Here is a 9,781-nt window from a genome sequence, read left to right as displayed (position 1 = left end):
CGCCTGCAGCAAAAGAGAGAGTGAAAGAGAGGTTTGTATAATTCATGCCCTAAACTCCTGACTTTAAGTAGTTTGATTACATGTAAATCTTATAATGTAATTTTGTTACATAAGTACTTAAAATCTTAAATTGAATGGGATCTGTTTAAATGAAGTGTCCTCAGTTGGGAAACATTCAGTTTCATTTTATTATTATTATTATTAATGGAGTGTGCACGATGCATCTTTGGATGCGCTGGGACGCATTTTCAGTGATGTAACATGGGGTCATCTGGTGTTTCGGGTCTTTCAACATCAGACACTATCATCCAGGCACCCAGCTAAGGTTGAGCAGACCCCAGCCTGCGTCCCAGCGACAGCCACCCACGGATCAACCCTCTTCATCCACAGCCACCTTGGGGCCTTCTCTGCGGTTTCACCCTCTTCCTAGCCACTCCTGTTAGGCCCAGTTGGTTCAGGACTTTGCGGAGTGAGCATCATGCGAAGCCTTTAGAGCCCACCTCTATTGGCTCATAGTACATCTTCAAGCCGCCTTCCCGGCACTTCTTTACTTCTTTCATTTCCCTCTTCCTCTTCCCAGGACGTGGCGAGATCGAGGACAATAAGCTGTTTTGTTGCCTTTGAGACATAAACATGTCTGGTTGAAGTGATGTTTCAGTGATGTGCTGAGAGAACATCAACTGCATCCTTAGGTCATCCTGCAGCTGCCAGTCCGAGGCTGTATAGAGGAGACCTGACCTTATTCTTTGCTACCGACAGGGCTCTTCTCCAGCTTTGACAAGGGCGAGTCTTGTCTTTGGGCCAAGATGGAGTTTGCCATGGCGTTGCCTACTACTTTCTGGAACCGCCTTCAGCATCTGGTCATGGCAGCTATTCACCCCTTCCAAATCATAGCTGACATGCTGGGCTTGGTAATAGTGATGTGTAGGTCGCAAACGAAATGGCTCTTTGAAGTGAACGACGCACTACGTGCTTTGTAGGGGCCACCGTAAATATACTTTTATTTATTCACTCCACATAAAACGTAATAAATAAATGTTAAAATACAAAAAACAACAATTTACATTTCAACTTTTAACTATTTAAATTTTCAGCTTTTTCCTTTTAAACAAATTTAAGTGAAACAACACAAAACACTGCAAACCACAACACAATCAAATATAAATTAAAATATGAAAACAAAAGAGAAGATGCACATTCTCTGTCATGTAGGCCTGGGATGATATTTTGGGAGAGTGTTTTCCTGCTTGGAATTGCATACATAGGATTCCCTGCATGAATAAACTTGCAGAAAGAAAGAAAGAAAGTAATTCTCCTCTCCAGGGACTCCACAGTAGGACGGAGTGCAGGCCTTGAATCTACCTGACTTGTCAACCTTAGTGAGCGTTTGTTGGACTTCTGGATGGCAGTCAAGCCTTTCAGAGATGTCAGAGGACCAACAGGAGCTTAATGGAGTCTAATGTTACTGCGATTGTGTTCGTTTGTGCATTTGTGTTCAAATAAATACATTTACTCAACCTGAACCATTGTTTTTAAATCACAGGCCAGAAGAACGCTTACATTAGTCTTCTGCCACACTATGTATCTATGTAATGTTGTATTAACTGAATAAAATGGGGATGGTTAGACACGAAGTAGCGACTAGAGCCGCATTACTTTCTGTTTTATAGAGAACTGCAGGTCTGACAGGGTTTTTTTAAACTCCCTGAGGGTAAAAAGAAAATAATCCTAAAGGAGAAAAACTACAGAAAGAAGCGAAACAGCTTTCTTCCTGGAGATGTGTGTCCACTTAATTTGAACCCTTCCTCACATTTCTCATATGATAACCTGCAGGGTATTGAACGTGGGGATACAAGGGAACCATTAAGTAGCACCTTCCAGAATCAAAGAAAATTGCCATGGTCCCTCAGTCCTCCTGTGCTGGCTCACCATTTTCTATCCTTCTGTTGTTTTGTGTGAGTGAGCTGACCTCAGCGTTGTGTTTCAGGAGCGGGACGTGTCCTGGGTTAACACCCTTCGGTTCCTCTCACCTGCAGGTAATGAGCTCACCCATTTGCAATCAGCTGCTACTTAAGATCGTCTTCAGGCTTTGCTGGATCATTGAACTGACCACAGTTAGTGAAGCAGGCTTTCTCGCTCAGTGTTTGCTGCTTGCTTTGTGTGTCTCTGTGCAGAAGGCCTTTGACATCTTAGAGAGACAGAAAGAGGTCTCGATTCTGTGGAGCTAAGGTGTGGATTTTCTTGTTCTTTCTGGGCCTTGGACTTCACTGACTGGACACCTTTACCTTCACCATGTGAGCTGTGTTTGGGAAATAAACTGAAACTTTTCTCCAGACTGCTGCATTTGAGTCCAATGCATTTTGGGAGGCCTAATCGAATGTGGACCGAAACGCAGACACAGAGATGCAGGTGGATGTTTAACAAAGAGTGAGCCTTTATATTGGGCGGCAAAAAAACACCAAAAACAAAAGGCGACGGGAGACTGCGAAAAACTAACAAAAACCTAAACTGGGGAAAACTACGAACAAGTATAAAGAAAGTAAGAACATAAAACGTGAAAATCAGAGATGAGGGACAGAAAATGCAGAAGATCCAGCAACAAAAAGAGGAAGACAAAGGACTTAAATACACGAGGGAGTAACGAGGGAATGGGAAACAGGAGGGAAACACAGCAAGACTAATCTGACATAATGAGACAACGGGGAAGCAAAACTCAGCACACTGAAAACAGGATACGAGACTATCAAAGTAAAACAGGAAACAGAAATCAGGAGACGCAGACTTGAAAAGGCGACACGGCTGACAGTGGAGGCGAACATTGAGCACACGAACATAGACAAGAAAGCACAACTGACTCGACGTGACACGTGGAACACACGGGAGGTGCAAAACCCAAGATCTAAAAATCAATAAAGTCGAACCAGAAACGAACAGAAACCAAGAATACTGATCATCAAAAACCAGACTCAGGAACGGGACATTGTTACTGTGACGGCCTGATCACTGCTGATCCTGGACTGGACAAGTGGTGAAGAAGATGGATGGATTCACTCTTTACGTCACATTTCTATTCAGCCTTGTGTGCTTTGATTGATCCATGTCATCCATTAACAGTTACTGCATAGAAATTATTTCCCTGTTATTTCACTCATTCCTCCCAGAGGACGGACTCGGTTATGTTTCACTGCCGTATTTGACATTTTTGCTGACACTCCGTCTGTTGCCTGAGCAGGGATCAGCCTCACTAACTCTTAACCTTCATGATCACAAGGGAGGGTTTTTTGAGCTTCATTAAAAGACTCCCATCCTTCTGCTGTGCTGGGAGTGCTGGGAAATTAGTCTGGGGTTCCAAAGAAGTACACACAAGAAGAAGAAGAAGTAATCCTCAAACAGGTGATTGAAACACAGGCACACAACTGTACGCACATGTCAGACGAGTGTCTAAAAACTCTTTTCTTTTTTCCCTTTCTTTGAAACCATATCTTCTGGTTATTAGTTCATCATGTACGTTAAATAGATAAACAGATATTTAAAGCGTTCAGTGAGCCTCTGGTTCTTCTGTCTTAAATGTTCTTTGTAATGTTGTAATGTGTGTTTCAGCCTATGGAAACACATCATCTAAAAATACATCTGTTCTAAGAATACTCATCAAACACCGTCAAAGCAAATTGTAAAAAGAAATGCATCCTGTTCCCAGAAACATCATAAAGCCAGTGTGTGCAGATGCTCATTTGGGAGAAATTGCACCTTCTCCCCAACGGGAGCAAAAACCACGATGGCCCCCATCACTGTATTTTCTTCATCCACGCTCCAGTCCAGGCCGGAGCTGACCCTTAATCAGCTGCCTTCAAACTGTGTTACACTTGGACCAGTTGATCAGTCATTTATAGAGGGGTGTCTTTGCTCTAATGACAGTGGCACAAGCTTCTGCATCTCTCATTGTTTTGTGTTCTTTAAAAAAAGTACAATCGTGCAATCAGTCTCTTTTCAATCAGTGTCCATTATAAATGGAAGTGAGCATCATGCCTGATCCAGAAGAAAAAGACGACCTTTATGAACTGACAGCTAACCTGGCAGCTTTGTGGGGCTGTGCATTTTACAGCTGCTGTTAACATGCTAGCGTGATCACAGGGACAGTGCTAAGATGCTGATGCTGTTTAGCGTGCTTTAAATTCTTTCTCCTCACATACGGAGCAGGCACTATCACATCATACAGACCTCATAGTAGAATCATATCACAGAAGGGCACAAAATGGACATTTTGATATTTGGCTACATAAAGTAAATCTCTGACCAGGCCCTGAACGCCATTACTTTGGCTAAAATATTGTGAGAAATCAAAGTCACTTTTAATCAAGCTGTTGCCTCACATTAAACAACTGTAAAGACTGTCTTATCTCATCTGCACATATTGTCCCAATTAGGAACGTCGTATCTGACACAGATGCTGAAAAACGTGTTCATCCATTTGTCGCGTCTCTGTTGTCAGGCTGCTCTAAACGCCTTCAGCTGATCAGCAGACCAGGGCTCCTCGTGATCGCTGGTCTTTTCTCAGGGTTCTCAGTCTTTTTTCAGTTTAATATCGTTCTTCATTGCTTGATCCTCTCTCTTTCGTCCTGGCTGTATTTGGTAAATCACTGTCTGTGTTTGTGAAGTTCATTGGTCCCCTCAGCATTTTCTGGTGTCTCATCCTTATTTTTGTTTTTAGCATTGGTTGTTAATCATTTCCTGTTTTGGCAGTGCATTTATCTTGTGTCTTCACTTTAACTTCAGGCTCAAATACTTCACTTTCTTACATCTGCATAGGTCCATACCATAACATTGTATCCTAATGAAATACTTACTCTAGGCTCTACTTGTGTAGACAGAGCTGTCAGGTATCAGAAACCAGTCCAGCTCCCAGTTTGGACAGACATCCTATGTCATGGTTCTGGGCCTTTGACCCAGTGTTTTGTGTCTGCGGACTTTTGAATCGTGTTTAGTCGTTATTGTTGTGTTCTTAGACTTATCTTTCCTAGTTTACTTTTCTTGTGCTTATAACTTTCCTAATTATTATGTTTGTCTGTTGTGATTCAGGTTAAATTCCCTTATCGTTTCCCTTTCTCAGTGTTTTGTCCTCAGTGTCTTCCTGTGGAAGACGATGTCTCCATGTTCACTTATCCCCGTGTCTCCTCTGTCTGTCTCTTTGTCTCCCTCACCTTTTCCCATGTTCTTCTGTGTTCCCGCCTTAGAGTCAAGCTTGTGTGTCTGGGTCTCAGTGTTCGTGCTGCTTCCTGTCTTATTTTGATAGTCTTATGAGCATTGTGTTCGGTTTTGCTTCCCCTGTCTTGTTATGTCTAATTTGTTCCTGCTGTGTTTCCACTTCCCTGATCGCCCCTCATTGTATACAGTGGCTGTGTCCCTCAGTCCTTTGTCAGAACACCTGTACACTTATCCCTGTGTCCCAGGTTTCTGAGGTTTCTCCCAGTTTAGTTTTCCTGATTAGTTTACTTTCAACAATCAGCTTGAAAAAAAGAAACTTCTCGTTTAACTTCTGCCTGCAGTGTCTGCATTTAGGTCCTCACTCTCCCTCCATTCAATCGGCTACCGAAGATCATGACAGCCTACTCTTAGAATTGAACTTTCTTTTTTTGATCAAGTATATATGTAAATATGTTGGTGGGATAAGGTTTAATTTTCATCAGTGACACAATATGAAGGACTAAAGAGGCCCGCTGCTCTACTATTATATTTATTATATGATTTTGGACGATTCACCGGCACATTGTGAGGAGTGAGAGAGGAGAAGGAAAGTTGGTGATGTTTAGCAGCTGCTAACAGTCAGGACCTCAGAAGAGTCAAACGAAAAAGCTCTCAGCTGTGACAAACTGTTTTCAACAAGACAAAACCGTTTTTCTTATGCTCCTCTCACAATAATCGACTTGTAGGCAAAGAAAATTCTTTCAAAATAAAAAAATACTTTCCCCCCCCTTTCTCTCTCAGTCGTTCCTTTAGTGTCTCACAGCTTTTTCTTTGTACAGTCTGTGGACAGAGATGAAGCTCAACCTGAATCCTGTAAACTACCACAGGAGCAGTTCCTGGGAGACGCAGTCTGTCACCACTTTCTCCAGGGGTAAGCAGAGACAGCACACTACTTTTTCTGTAACCTATTTAGGGTTAACTGCTAATTACTTTTTCTTCCTTGTGTGTTAACAACACTGAAGTTTGGAAGGTGCACAAGACCCAGGAAAGTAATTCAAAGTAACAACTGAAACATGCCACAAAATCCCGTTTTTATGCCTTTGCCAGATAGTTGTAAAGCAGTTTACATAAAACTGCTGCACAATTTCCACCTGACGTTTTCTACCATTTATCTGGAAATGTAATCTAACACTCCTTGAGTTGCCAAGTGTCAGGTTCCTGGGTGTGTTGACGCAGCGTTTTAAGTTTTAGTTTATTTGGATGTTGTTTATGTTTGAGTTCATTAGATTAGCGAAGTTCGTTTGGTTATTAGACTCCTTGTGTTTTCTTCCCCTGTGTTTAAGTTTCCCTCACCCTTTGTGTTTCATCCTGCGTGTCTTATGTTGTCAAGTTCATATTGTCATGTCTGCATTTTTTGTTTCCTCTTTTATTTTGAAGGTCTGTGTCCTATGTCAGTGCAGTCAGCTTTGCTTCCTTTGTCTCGTTATGTCAGACTAGTGTCAGCTGTTTCCTCATGTGTTTCCACTTCCCCTAACCCCCCTTGTGTGTATTTAGTCTGTGTGTTTCTGTTCGTTCTTTGTCAGGTCGCCTGTTGTTCACGCCACGTTTTCCATGCCGTGTTTCCAAGTTTCATGTCCAGGTTTTTCTTGTTGTTTATTTAGTTCTCCCAGTTTAGGTTGATGTTAGTTTTACTTCAGTTTGTCTTGCCCTTTGTTTGTACCTTTTTTAAAAGCCTTATTAAACGGCTCACTTTTTGTTAATATTCAAGTTTTGGTCCAAGTTCCTTCGTTTGACGTGGAGCATTTTGGGTCCTCCACGTCAAATTCCTACAGTCTGCCTCTGCCAGACTGTGACAGTCCAAACCTTAAATTATTTATTTAGCTGTTTTGTTCTGCAATCCTGTGAAAAACTACTTCCACAGGAATTTAAGGGTAGCAGCTGCTCATCAAATTCACATGACTAATTAATCATCCGCAGGCGTGAGCACTTCTAGAAAAGCAGATGTTTTTGAAACATTCAGGTGTTAACACACAGTCTTCCCAAGAGTGGACATCCCAACAAATTCACCCCAAGGTCAAACTGTGCAGTGTTCAAAAACTTGAACAAGTGTTGCCTGTGTGGAAGGGATGCTGTCTCTAACAAACACAGCACAGCTGTGGCTTATATAAAACTGATAAACATGGTGGCAGAGAGGTGATGATTAGGGTTCGTTTTGCAGCTACAGGACCTCAGTGCTTTGGCATTGAGTCGACCGTGAACTCCTCTGTATACCAAAATATTCCAGAGTAAAATTCCTCCAAAATGGTGTGAGATACTGAGAAAAGGAAAGGATCAATTCAAATTATTGCTGCTATTATTGGGTGTACTAGTCATATGAAATGTTTTCCAGTGTGGCTGGAAGCTCGAAATGTCAAAAGCGACGTAAGAAATGATAGCAATGAATGATTAATGATGATGTTTACTTTTGTTTTCCTCAATTTTCATTTTGGTGCTTGTTTTAAAAAAGCCCTTTGCTATATTAAGCACATCTAGAATATACATAAAGTATAGAGTATAGATAAAAGATGGAAAAAGCACAGTGTTGTCACCCAGTCATTTGTAAACTCCCATTAGGCCATCATCATCATCATCATCATCTATTTTTACTTGTTTTTGTTTTTCAGTAAGTGTCCATATTTAAACAAGAGGACAGAGAGCTAACATCGGCTAGCAAGCATATCACACAGATACCAGTACCTGCTAATTATTGTGACATATCAATAAAATGCTGACATTTCATTCTGGCTGGCTGGTGCAGGTAAGGGATACCTAGCAGACAGCTAGAGCTTAAATGAATACCACCTGTCCCACAAAGTGCCCATTTCCTTATTAAATCCATAACCACATCCTTCAATTCAATATAATTTTATTTATAGAGCGCCAAATTACAACAACAGTCGCCTCAGGTGCTTTATATTGTACACTGAAAAAATGGGAATTGGCAGGCTTTTGAATTTGCACAAATGAATTTAGTTAATGCTACACAAGCCCCTCATGTTTCTCTTATTTACATGATTAAATAAAGTACCATTTACTTGATTATAAACAATACTGAGACTACTCATTTTTCTTGCATTGATTTAAAGTGACTAAATTAGAATACTAAAACCATTGTAATCATGTTTGACCACAACCGGAAATGATGCAATATATTCAAAGACAACAACTAAATGCGATTGGATAATAAGACCTAGAGTCTTATCCAATAAGACAACAACATAATTTAAGGAGAGCGCAATTGACCGCCAGATTCTGGAAGACTGTTCAGCCACATGCAACCTTTGGCACTGAGTCAGGCATACTGAGAAGGTAAGTAATTTAAATACATTTGTTTTAGTTGGGTACGTTTTCACAGAATTGTTGTAGTGCATGCTATATGAAACGTAATCTGTAATGCATCTACATGTTGTTTTTACAGTGCTAGCTAAAGTTGGTATTAGCTTTGTGGCTAAAGCTGAAAAATATTAACAAATTGCACATAGTCGGGAGAAAGCAGCTGTTGTCGGTCAGATATGGAATTTATGCATGTTACAGAGAGCACTGACGTTTTTGATGGCTTAGCAAGTTAAAACGTCACTGAGAGCGCAATAGTGTTTGTGTTACTCGTGCTAGCTATGGCTACAGTGGGTAATTAGTCCGGCTGTAACCGTCAGAGTTTCAGAAGCTGGGAGGGCCACAGTGCCATACCTTAATTCTTGCTGATGACATGCACTCAAGTTATAAGAAGGATCCTGCCACCATGCCCAAATAATACAGCAGATATCTACAAGGAGATACGTTTGTTCAACAGACTATGTCTTATTAAGTGATGTATAGTGAATTTTCCAAAATCGGCCCAAAACAAATTAGGACCCTTTCCCCCCCCTCTTTTTTTCTAGTTTGTGTAGAACGTATGTGAGCTGCTTCTCAAAACATTATGTATAAATGAGGGAAAGATTGGTACTTTAAAGAAACCATTGATGCTCTTCTGGACTGGAATACCTTTTTTCAATTAAAATTAATGTTTTTTGTGATGGTGGAATTTTTACCTTTATGATTACAGAAGTCAAAACATCAGATGATTATAGCTTACCATCTAAACTCCCCATCTCTTGGCAAGTCTGAATTAGAGAGCTCAGCTGTATCGGCCTTTCTAGTGGATTTGCTTAAAGAGGAGATAGCTTAAGTCATTAGGTACATTCCCTGACATTCTAGAGGTCAACCTTGCACAGTGTGTGACATAAAGAGTATAACTTATAGAAATGGAATGGTACTGGCCCAAAGGGCAGCAGGTGGATTGCCAGAATACTGAAAATCCATATCTGCATTGTACCACAGCATATTCTACATTGTCAGAGAGCTTGGTGGCTGGTACAGAGAGCACGACAGAGCTTTTGAGCTCCGCCCAGTATCCACAAGAATATTCACTCTCGCTTCACTCTGTGAACTCCTTGATACTTATCCATTGGTTGACTATGAGATTGGATCAGTCCACATTGTGACTTTAAAAAGGCATATAGAAATAAAAGGTGTTCATATAAGTGTAATAGGTTCAGTCGCATGTATTTCATTAGATAAATTC

This window comes from Astatotilapia calliptera, chromosome 4 (genome assembly GCF_964374335.1).
Source record: "Astatotilapia calliptera chromosome 4, fAstCal68.1, whole genome shotgun sequence".
In the NCBI taxonomy this organism is placed as follows: domain Eukaryota; kingdom Metazoa; phylum Chordata; class Actinopteri; order Cichliformes; family Cichlidae; genus Astatotilapia; species Astatotilapia calliptera.
This window is presented reverse-complemented; position numbering follows the sequence as displayed.